This window comes from Acipenser ruthenus, chromosome 2, assembly GCF_902713425.1.
Source record: "Acipenser ruthenus chromosome 2, fAciRut3.2 maternal haplotype, whole genome shotgun sequence".
NCBI lineage: Eukaryota > Metazoa > Chordata > Actinopteri > Acipenseriformes > Acipenseridae > Acipenser > Acipenser ruthenus.
The window spans coordinates 87,724,964-87,737,439 of record NC_081190.1 but is presented as its reverse complement, the minus strand read 5'-3'; the positions used below and the strand labels follow the sequence as shown (position 1 = coordinate 87,737,439).

General features: G+C 39.3%; 1 protein-coding gene across 4 annotated transcripts in view; it reads right to left on the bottom strand.

Moving 5' to 3' along the window:
- LOC117408387 (leucine-rich repeat and immunoglobulin-like domain-containing nogo receptor-interacting protein 2) overlaps positions 1–12,476 on the bottom strand; it is a 465,904-nt gene that overhangs the window by 196,510 nt on the left and 256,918 nt on the right. For all 4 annotated transcript variants that reach the window (XM_059003230.1, XM_059003225.1, XM_059003223.1 and 1 more), the window contains one exon: positions 1,326–1,404. The gene's annotated coding sequence lies outside the window, so the exon portion shown is untranslated. The remainder of the gene's footprint in view (positions 1–1,325; positions 1,405–12,476) is intronic.

The following is a 12,476-nucleotide window of genomic DNA, read 5'->3' as shown; positions in this document are numbered from 1 at the left end:
CTGTCTTGTTCACAGTCATCTTAAAATAACATTAGAATATGTTTTGTTGGGAAATAGAAAAATAAAAAACAGTCTTGCACCAGAGCCCAGTAAATCCTAGCGCCTGCACCGACCTTCATTGAGTTGGTAATCTGTTTTTTGTTGTGGCAAATGATAAAATGTAAGATACATGGTTTGGATAAAAATGGAAACATTTTCAATATGTAGGGCAAGCTTTTGAGTAAGTGGGCTGTCCTTCTTATGACAGATTTGTAAGTCCTTCTTGATGTGGATTACGTACTATACATATTTAAGGTATATTTATTTCTTGCAAGTGATTTTCAATCAGATCAGACAGAGCTTAATAAGGGGGTCTGAAAGTAGGTGCTTGGTTGGCAAGTCTTCCCATATCCAAGACTGCACAGATTACTAATGTTTCAAGAGAAAAAGTCTCAAAAGTGGTCAATCTATGGGCCATTCTGGAGAACAGACTTGCCTGCAGATTTCCACACATAACTTCTGTGAAGGAATCAGACGTGATAATGAAGTATGGAGATCACATATCCCTCGAGATCACCTTGCAGACAAGTTGCTTTAAATCAGTGACACCCTGGCTGCCCTTGGTAACTCTACCCATTTGACTTTCTTATGGGAGCCCTCTCTATTTTTTTGGTTCAGCCCATGTATGTGAATTGAAAAGCTTAAATCATTTCTGAATCTGTCTGGCAATGTCCTAGAATCCAGTCACTTATACAGTCACTTGCTATTGTTATTGCAACCCCCCAGTCAGTACTATACTGTTTTAAGCAGTAAAAAGAGCTATAAACCGGACTATGTTGCATGATGCTTGCTCCAGGCAGGTAGTGATATAGCAATAAACACAGTCACTTTACTACTGTACATTACATCATAAAATAAAGTATTAAATCATGTCAGCTGTACTTTTATGCAACACGGAACTCAAAAGTACTGCATTCAATCAGTGATTACAACGCCAAAGTGAATTCAACAAAGAATAAGCTAAAACAAATGATGACACAGGTTAAAAAGCTATTTTTCACTGATTGCTTTTTTTTTCTATCGAGCCAACCCCAGCTAGTATACCCATCAGTTTTGTTCTGCAGGATTTGAGATATAAATAAATAAGTGTCAGAAATTTTACACACTGGTAGCCTGTGCTGCCTGAGGCAAAGAGCACATGAAAAATGATTGTGAAGGATGAATATAAGTTAAAGATAGAAAAGACTGGGAAATAGAAAGATTGAAAGGATTGTTATTTATTGTCTCCTATGTTGACAATGTGTTGAAATGAGCATTTGCATAATGTGTAAGAAAAGGTGACATACCTGTTTGAAATGCAATCATATTTTCAGTCATGCTGAATGTTTCTAGTCATCATATCTTCTAAACATCTTCTTATGCCTGCTATAAACAAATAAAAATGGTTAGTATTGTTATAGATAAGCACTACTAGAAAGCTGGTAAAAAAAACAACATTGTTATGAAGCTTTATATCCAATGACTGTTTATTAATATGCAAGACAATATGCTACTAAATTAAGGGCAAATGACAATTTAATTATATATTTAAGTAACAACTTCAGGGTGTATTGAGTGTACAAGGAGATGCAATCACAGTAGAGGAGACTCCAACCATTATGTCACAACTGTTTTGTTCTTTCCTTTTTTGAGGCCTTGGATTTTAATTTAAAAAGTCAGTTAAAAGCTGCTTCCATTCTAAGTGTTTTCATTTGACAACATGCGATTGTCACTATGGCCCAATTATGACATCTATTTATTCAAACTGTACCCTGTGGTGGCACACAGGGTAAAAGCATAAATAGACTAGAAATCCGGATGAACGTGAATAGCAAATTTTCCACTTGTCATATGTTAATGAACTAAGGTGTAAATATCCTAAATAACACACAATTAAGTATTTTAATCTCTTCATTCCCATGTTTATTTTTGTTTCATATGGGTGTTATGTTTATTTTTCTTAACACCTCAATAGTATCACGCTACCCAGCATTCGACTGGTTAAAAGTGACAAAACAATAATAGTCAGGAACAATGAAAGGTTATTCAATCAAAAAGGAAATTGAGGTTTAACTGTTTTATCCAAATTAGTATGTCTTCTTTAGCATCGATTACCAAGATTGAAAAATATGGCTTTTCAATTTAAAAAAAAAAAGTGTTTTTAAATTGCTTTGATGCATAGTATAACCATACAGTATCAACTGAAAAATTATATTACACTTGGCTGCTGTTTAAACATCTGTTCTCGTTAGTAAATCTCATCACACACACACTTATTGTATGAACAATGTGCCTGAAATGCAAACAAAAGGCAAAGCAAACAGGTGGGTTTATTGAATTTAGCAGGAACATTTGGAACATACATCCTTGTATACAATATGCATTACTGATGCTAAATGAGTACCAATTAGAAACCTAGGGTCAGTAGTTTTGACCTCTTAGCCTCAGAAGCTACTCAACTGTAGTAAATTACAGTTTCACATATGCTAGATATATGTAATAAAAAGCTTAAGTGAATGTACTGTCTCATTCTATTAACAATTCTCTCTCTCCCTCCCTCTTTATATCTTAATTATCGGGGTAAAATAAAGCTCATGCAAAGACTGTATTTTAATGAGTCGATAATACGAATCAAAGCAGCAGCCTGGTCTGTGGATCAAGCACTTCTGGTCTCCTCCACTCTAGTTCGTTTATTCATCATCCATAGACACAATACAATACAATACAATACAATACAATTGGGATTTATAAAGCACCTTCCATGGAAACACCTCAAAGCACTGTACATATAATGAAAGAAAAAACTGAAATACCTTGTCAAACAAATAGGTTTTTAATCTTTATTTAAGAACTGGCACCGATGCTGAGTCCCTGATATGTTTCGGCAATTACTCCCACAGTTTTAAGCCGAGCTTTCAGGATGGTCAATACTCCTGCTGTAGAACAATGTGAGAATAGGCTGGAATGTATTCAGACATGTCCCAAAGATACTGAGGAGCTAGCCCATGAAGGATCTTGTAGATCAACAAGAAGATTTTAAAAATCAATCCTAAACGAAACAGGCAGCTAATGAAGGCTTCTCAAGGCTGGCGTCCCAGTACGAGTCAAGACTTGGGCTGCAGAATTCATAACCAACTAGAGTTTCTGGCATTTTGTCATACAGACCATGGCTCAGACAGTTGTAGCTTCTCAACATTAGAAGATATTTGAAATCCTCATAAAATGTCACAATTGTAATGCCCTAATATATATATTTTTTATATATATCTAACTTAGAAAGGGGTTGAAATTAACAGTTTTTATATTATTTATTTGGAGGCTTGGCTAATATATAAAAGAAATATGTTCTACAACAAAATACATTATATCATTGGAAACAGCTAGTTAAGGCCTTTCTGTGGATATATTGGGCTTTAATTTCTGATTTAAGGTTACCAAACTACAAGTGCTAAAAACACAAAGTGGTCATATTCATGCCTGTATATGTCATTCTATTTAGGCAGGAAAGGGTTAATAGCTGCTTAGAGCCAAAAAAGATATTTTCAGTTTTTCTCCGAGTTTAGCTGCAATACATTTTGCTGCATCAATAATTTCATATCACATAGGCAACTTAGTTGTGAAAGGGGTTTATAAGTACAGCCCTCAAATGAGAGAAATGGCTGTATATTGTCAGCATAGCAATGGAAATGCATATTATGTCTCTGAATAATTTAAACACTATACCCAAAATAGAACCCTGGGGACAGCAGACAAAATTAATATAGAAGCAGATTTTAACTAATTTGCCTGGAGATATAACATTATCTGGGTGAGGTAGGATTTAAACCATAACAGTAAAGTGTTTGCTAAACCCAGTGTATTCTGGCACTCCAAGAAAATACTATCATCGACTATATCAAACACTGCAAATAAATCAACAGTAAAAGAGTAAGAGATCTATCATCACTAACCACCGATAAGTCATCTGTGACCTTCAACCGGGCAGCTTTAGTACTATGGTGTTGTAGAACATAACAGGTTAATACGATTCAGCATATAGGTCTGGAGGCAACTGGCCTAGTCTCTATGACAATCAGAAAGATAAGGAGTGTAGTCTTTTGTTCTTTGTGTTTTAAACGTATTCTGGAAAAATTGTAATAAAAGAATAGATGTGCTCTATAGCCTGGACGTCGCCGGTTCGAGTCCAGGCTATTCCACAGCCAACCGTGGACGGGAGCTCCAAGGGGCGGCGCTCAATTGGCCGAGTGTCGTCCGGGGGGAGGGAGGGTTAGGTCGGCCAGGGTGTCCTCGGCTCACCACGCACCAGCGACCCCTGTAGTCTGGCCGGGCGCCTGCGGGCTTGCCTGTAAGCTGCCCAGAGCTGCGTTGTCCTCCGACGCTGTAGCTCTGAGGCGGCTGCACGGTGAGTCTGCAGAGTGTAAAGAAGCGGGCGGCTGACGGCACACGCTTCGGAGGACAGTGTGTGTTCATCTTCGCCCCTCCCGAGTCAGCGTGGAGGTGGTAGCGGTGAGCTGAGCCTAAAAAATAATTGGGCATTTCAAACTGGGGAGAAAATAATAAAAACTAATTGGCAACAACTAAATTTATAAAAAAAAAAAGATAGAAAAGGGAGTAGTCTAGCTCGGTAACCACAGCTACACTGATAAGTGAGGCCCACAGGCTCGACCAAGTTTGACTCCCTGGAATTGCCAGGTGTTGCGGCTAATTCAATATAGTTATTGAGCATTGAGAGACATTGTAAGTACGGAAAACTTCAAGGGCAACCAACCCCTTTGTTTTAGAGTGAGTTTGTACAGGCAATCAGAGAAAAGGGATCATGCTGTCAACATCTACCAAGCAAAGTCAGAAAAAGGGAGCTTGTAAATAACATATTTAACCAACAGCTCCAAACAATGTCAGAAAATGGAAAGCAGGAATTAACAACTGAACCACCATGCTGCTAATACCATCCAGCAGATACCCTCTGTAAAAAAATACAGTTGTTATATAGGGAGTATTGAGTGTCAGAGATCTGGCAAGTGCTACAGCAGTTGCTGGTTCCATGGCCTTTTCATACCGAGGTGCTCAGGCTTGCCCATGATATTCCATTTGCAGGGCACCTCGGGCGCGAAAAGACAGAGGAGAGATGGTCCTGGCCAGGTTTTTTGGCCGGGAATCTACAGTGATATACAAAAATTTGGTATCCTGTTCAAAATGTCAATTAGCTGCCACTAAAGGGGTTAGGCATGCACCCCTAGTTTGACATGCCGCTTGTTTCCACTCCGTTTGACCGGATTGGGATGGATTTTGTGGGCCCATTGGGCACACTCAGGGAATCATTTTAGTAACAGTGGACTATACAACTCGATACCCTGAAGCTGTCCCGATGCACAGCATCAGCACAAGTCAGTGGCAAATTAACTGGTGAAACTGTTTTCTCGGGTAGGTATACCTAGGGAAATTCTAATTGACCAGGGGACAGTGTTTATGTCTCAATGCATTCAGCAACTTTGCGGGTCCCTGAAAATATGTTCCCTCAGAACATTGGTTTACCATCCTAAAACTGATGGACTGGTGGAACATTTTAACAAGACACTAAAAGAAATGCTGTGCCATTTTGCCGAAAAAGGTTGCAAAGAATTGTGTAAAAATGTTTCTTTATCTTCTCTTTGCTATTCAAGAAGTGCCTCAGTCTTCAACAGGCTTTTCACCATTTGAGTTCCTTTTTGGGAGACAGCCACAGTCTATTCTTGATTTAGCAAAGGAGGTTTGGGCCAAGTAGAGCACAGAATATAGTGAAGTAAGAGACCACCTAGAATTAGTCGGTCGATTGGCCAAGGAAAACCTGGGAGCGGTGCAGCATTCATAGGAGCAACACTGTAATCAGAATGCTCGCATTTAGATCCTTCCAACCAGGGGACCGAGTGCTATTACTCCTCCCCTCCCATGCTTTAGCTTTTTTTTTTTTTTTTTTAACATTTTAACTCGATAATGATCGATAATCGTCATTAGAATTTGCACGATAATCAATGTCAATGTCAGGGTTCGATTTACAACACTAATATCTGGTATTTATTGTGTGTGTTTCCAACGACATGCTGAAGCTGATAGGTTTCAGCATGTATAAAGCTTTGTAATCTGTCGTGCTCCCGCTGAAATAGCTCTATTACACCATACATAACCCGAGAACATGTTAATAACCTGAGACTGCATTAATTATTTTATTTATTTATTTTGTTCTTTTTTTGAAATTTAGTCATTGCCAATTATTTTTATTATTTTCTCCCAATTTGGAATGGCCAATTATTTTTAGGCTCAGCTCACTTCTACCACCCCTGTGTTGACTCGGGAGGGCGAAGACGAACACACTCCTCCGAAGTGTGTGCCGTCAGCCGACTGCTTTTTTTCACACTGTGGACTCACCATGCAGCCACTCAAGAGCTACAGCGTCGGAGGACAACACAGCTCTCGGGCAGCTTACATGCAAGCCCGCAGACGCCTGGCCGGACTACAGGAGTCGCTGGTGCGCGGTGAGCCGAGGACACCCTAGCCGAACTAAACCCTCCCTCCCCCGGGCGACACTCGGCCAATTGTGCGCCGCCCCCTGGGAGCTCCCGTCCATGCACGGTCGGCTGTGGAATAGCCTGGATTCGATCCGGTGATGTCCAGGCTATAGAGCGCATCCTGCACTCCACGCGGCACACCTTTACCGGATGTGCCACTCGGGAGCCCCTTTGAGACTGCATTAATTTCTGCGCATGCTTATGACATGCTGAAGCTAATAGGTTTCAGTGTGTCATAAGCATGGAGGGAAAATAACACTCTGGTTTATTTTTGGAGGACCCCTTGAAACCTCCTCAAGGCCCCCTAGGGGGCCACGGTCCCCCGGTTGAGAACCCCTGGTTCAAAGGACTTTAAAATACAAAGGACTTCACTAACTGGGATCATCATTAAAGAAGAGGCCAATTAATGATTTAAAGACTCAATTAATGGGACAGAATTGACCTACAGGGAATGGTAAATAAAGACTAAAAGGTGACACTGTTCTACAAGATGTCATGCGTGGTCAACACTACATCAACTCTGCAAAACAAATTGAGTATTCCCAATTGAACTAAATTGAAGATTTACAGAAAATATACTTGGGGAGTTAAATAAATGTGTATTTGCAGAAAAAAATGATATTGGTGTAATGTGCAGCAGTGTGGAGTAGTGGTTAGGGCTCTGGACTCTTGATCGGAGGGTCGTGGGTTCAATCCCAGGTGGGGGAACACTGCTGCTGTACCCCTGAGCAAGGTACTTTACCTAGATTGCTCCAGTAAAAACCCAACTGTATAAATGGGCAATTGTATGTAAAAATAATGTAATTGTATGTAAAAATAATGTGATATCTTGTAACAATTGTAAGTCGCCCTGGATAAGGGCATCTGCTAAGAAATAAATAATAATAATAATGTAAAAGGGTATGTGGTATATTTAGGTTTCTTCCAAAGAAAGGCTAGTTTTAATCTTCCATGAGAGTGAATTACAGCTAACAGCTAGAATAATTACAAGGCGATCTATGAAATTGAATAAGGGGTGCTGAATCTTATTTTACTTAAAGAACAGATGAATGGGTGTTAAATTATTTTTGTGCCGCGAATCTAATTAAGGGATATATTTTTAAGAACAGATTGATAAAGAAGTCATTACGGTTTCGTAATATCCTATTAATTTGAATTCACTGAATTTATATTAATTTATTTACTGACTCAAACAATTATCCTGCTTGCATATTCATATTATTTTATTTACTGATTTAAGAATATAATTAGTTCTTACAGAATAGACAAATTATAGACAATGAATGTATTGCTTTCACTTGTAATTGGCATTTACACTGCGATTTTGACAAACCATTATGGCTTACTGAGATTAATATGTGATTTATAATATTTTGATATTAACCTTCTTTCCTGCTTGTGTACTGCATTTTATTCACAAATTTTTGATAAAAGTTACAAAAGATATAACAGTGTTGCATGTTTTGTTGTGCAATTGTTTCCTCATTTTGGGAGAAATCTGTAACTAAGAATGATAACTGAATACAACCATTATACACATGAATTATCTTCATTGTGTATTAAGCTCCCATACTCCCCCAAAACCAGACTGGAACTTTTCAAAAAGATTGCGTGATCTGAAATAATGTAGTAATTGGGCAGCCATAGTGCGCTGCGGCAGGGGATAGCCCTGCATGTGTAAATAGTGCATGGGGGAATGTAAGGTTGGCAGGGATGGGGTTAAATTCATCCCTGCCAACAATCACAAGTGTGGCCATTCTCCAGTTAGCTAATGAGTGCTAACTGGGGAATTGCCACATGTATAAAAAGAGAAATCGTTTGTTTGGGGAAGGTGTTTGAGAAGAGTTGTGGTGAGTGTTTGGCCTGTGATTTTGAACCTTTAGTGAAGGCTAATGCCCAGCCTATGGGGAAATACTTGTTTGGTGTTTTGTTTGAAACTTTTTTCGCCCTTGTGCCCTGTTTGTTTTGTGTATTTTTTTATAATAAACGTGCGCAACAGCACTTTCACTGCAGCTTTCCAAAATACAGGAGTTTCATTAGCGCAAATGTACACCACGTGAGTTTTAGACAGCTTCAAAACACTCACATTAGATGAAGAAATAGCAATCAACACCAATTTGTTGGCAGCTAAACTTTATCTAGCAATAATAGAAATGTGCCAGGGATTGATCCAAGGGGTACTATGTCACGTCAATATGCCAATACTAGAACAATTCATACCAACCTTGCTCACCTGACTTGTGACGACTACTTTTAAACCTTTGCGGTCCTATGTCGGACCAGGTCCGACATTACAATTTTCTCTTTCCGGTCCGATGTCGGACCCTGTCCAACATCATCAAAAAGACGTAAAACACAGGTCTCTAGTAATTTTTTCTTCAGAAAAAGCCGAGAAAACCATTCAATGGCCGAGTGAGACCGATGGGAGCCGAGAGAAGCCGGAAAAAAAGGGTCGGATCTGAGCAATACACAAGCCCCGGCACCACAGAGATAACATGGACATAAACAAACAAGATAACTGCTTCCACATCCAGCGCTCAAAGAATATCACAGACATTTGCAGATCTTTTTGAGATGTTATAGTAATAAAATAATTACTATGATCGCATTATTGAGGAGTTTGGTGATAAAACGAATGATCAGGAGATGATTTATCGGTATGCACGACTATGAAGAGGTATGTGAAAAATACAGCAAACAGGGGGTGGGGCGGGGCTGGAGATGCAGTACTGCGTGTCCTGTTGATATGCAGTGCCTTTTAAACCTGGTTTACTGTGAAAAAATACTTTTAAACAGCACGTCTAAAATAAACTGCGCGTGTGAAAATAAATTGGACCTGACGCACTGAATAAATGGACCGCAAAGGGTTAAACAACCGGAAGGTCAGATTGCCCGCTGGCTTGAACAGCTTGCTCCCTTTCAATATCAGTTGATTCATCGGCCAGACAGGCTCCACAATAATGCAGATGCCTTGTCTTGGCGGCTGGTGGAGGCACTACTACTGCCGCCTGTCCCCGAGGATTCCCAAGTATGCGCAGTGCAGGAAGTGGAACCAGAGAGTGAACTGAAACAGGCTCAGTATGAAGACCCTATTTTGAATCGGTTGATTCAATGGCAGATCAGTGACCCTGAAGGACTCCTCCCCCCCCCCCCCCCCCCCGAACTACGACAGGACCCAGAGCTGAGATGGTTTTGTGGAATCTGGGGACAGCTGACCTTGAAGAGTGCTGGTGAGAGGGCCAAATCTAGGTAATTTGGCCCTAGAGAGCCAGGTAGTCCTCCCTAGGTCACTGGTGCCAAAGGTTTTAAGTCAGTTACACAATGAGGTTACTGGGGGACATCTAGGAATAGCTACAATGAAAGAAAAAGTTATGGTTAGGTTTTGCTGGCCTAGCTGGACTAAAGAAATTGAGGGATGGTGTCATAAATGTGAAACTTGTGCAATGTTTAAAGCTGTAGGAGCTGAACCTAGAGAACCCCTTCACCCTATTAGTGCCTACGACCCTTTGAAAAAGTAGTTGTGAATTTAATGGGTCCTCTTCCCCCAACACCTGCAGGTAATCGCTACATTGTGGTTATTATGGACTATTTTTCTAAATGGTCTGAGGCCTATCCTCTCCCAAACATGGGAGTAGCAACTGTTGCAAAGGTGTTGGTAGAACAGTTTATACTTCGGTTTGGGGTACCTAGGACGTTGCATACTGACCACTGTAGAAATTTTGAATCTGCTATATTGAAGGAAGTCGGTAGGTTATTAGAAATTCATAAGTCTAGAACAACCTCCTACCATCCCCAGTCCGATGACCTTCTAGAAAGGTTCAATTGAACGTTAGGAACAATGCTGTCTATGTTTGTAGATCCTAATGAAGAAAATTGGGATGAACTACTGCCAAATGTGATGTTTGCCTTTCGGAGTAGCGTCCAGACCACCACTAAGTATACACCCTACCATGTCTTGTTTGGCAGAGAAATAGTAATGCCAGTAGATCTGCTATGACACCTTGCCTTCACACTTACAAATTTGTTGGTGAATATGTAACCACACTATTAGAGCGGTTACACTTAATGAATGCTGATGTTCAGTCACATCAAGAGAAAGCATCTGGGAAGCAGAAGTCTTTTTATGATTTAAAAATTAGTCATCAGCCTTATACTGTAGGGGAGAGTGTTTGGTTGAAGGACACTGCTAGGAGGAGGGGTAGAAGTTCTAAGTTCCAGCAACATTTTAATGGCCCCTACAGTATTTCGGAGAAAATATCTGATGAGCTGTATGAACTAAAAGACTCTGAGGGAGCCACAAAAGTCATGCACTATAACCGCTTGTAACCCTGTTTAAGCAGCTCTGTTACAGGTTTAAACCAACGAGACCAGCAGAACTCCAGGAACAGCATACAGCCACCACTGTATTTGGTTGTCTTCTATTAATTTTTCAATGAAGACATGCTATCATTGGATTTCAAAACATGTTTGATCCCAGCCATGTGGTGCATCACTGCAGGTCAACCTGTAACATTCCCTCAAGGTAAACACTTCTGGCTACATTAAAATAAAAAGACATGATGCTGTGAGAAATGCCATATGAGATCTCCTTTTAGGGGAGTAATTAAAAAACAAATTAAGTCACTGAAATATTAGTCCTTTTAAGGCTACTTTCACTGTATGGTTAATCAAGTGAAGAAATATCCATTCTTGAGCTAACTGTAATAAATTGTTAGTAAAATGAGACAGGAAGCTTTATTACAGCAGTAAGAAGAGTGATACATGTTGCAAGTCTTGCCTGGCAGTGTGTTGTTTTAGTTTTTATTCTCATGAATTGGCTAATGATTGCATTCTTTGTTTAATCAAAATCCCTTTTTGTCAAAGAAAACATTTGCAGAAAATTGGCTTTAAATTGCTCAAATAAAGAAGTGCTGGAATCTTGAGGCGGTGTGACAAGCATGTTTAATGAACTGAATACACATTGAAAAGCACACAGACAAATCTATTATACCTGTTATATTCATTATAACAGCGCAATAGCGCCTGGCAGAGCCTTGTTTAAACTCAATTTTGAGGGGTATGTTTTCTCGGCTGTTTCAAAACGGATCGGGATGGCATTTCATATGACGCATAATTTTTTTTGTCCAAGTTTCGTGAAAATCTGTGCGTTAGTTTTTAAGTTCCGGAATTGCGAAAAAATTTATTTTGACAAATTAGTCCTTTTTTTTCTTTTCCCTAAAATAACTCAAACGGCTGCATGTTTAAACATCATATATGGCAGACGAATAGTACTCATTGACTAAGAGTGCCTTTTTTGGATAAAGTATTTAGCAAGTTTGTTTTAATTTTTCTTCACACATGCACATTTTTTTTTTCGTTAACTGATAAGTTACACATGCACATTCGGGCTCCACGACCAAGGGTAAGTTAGTGGGTATTCGTCAGTTTAACAATTCTCTGTGGGTAATTTAATTTGAATTTCATAGTGGTAAATGCTTACGACCTTAACTCAGTCTGTGAAGCTAAACCCCAGATGCTGTACCATGATTCCCTTACCATACATGCAACAGACAAACAAAGAAGATAAAATAATAATCAATCAAATATAAATGTAACTAAAGTATTCATGTTTTTACAAGCTTTCACATCAGTACATTATGAAACAATTTCAATCAAATGGTTATTGAATATTAATTTTAAAAAGGCTAGTGCAGGAAGTATGATTTCAGGGGAGGGGGTAATGTGTGTACTGTATAAAAACATTCTGCCTTAGCATGCTTTTACTGTGGAGCAACATTAGTTGATTATATATAATTTTACAGATGGTAAAAAAAAAAAAAATAGCAAACTTCCTTTAAGATATACAGACAGGACTACAATCTAAATGGAGGGATATACTTTCCATAGCATATAAATATCATGTTTTAAAAATAAGCC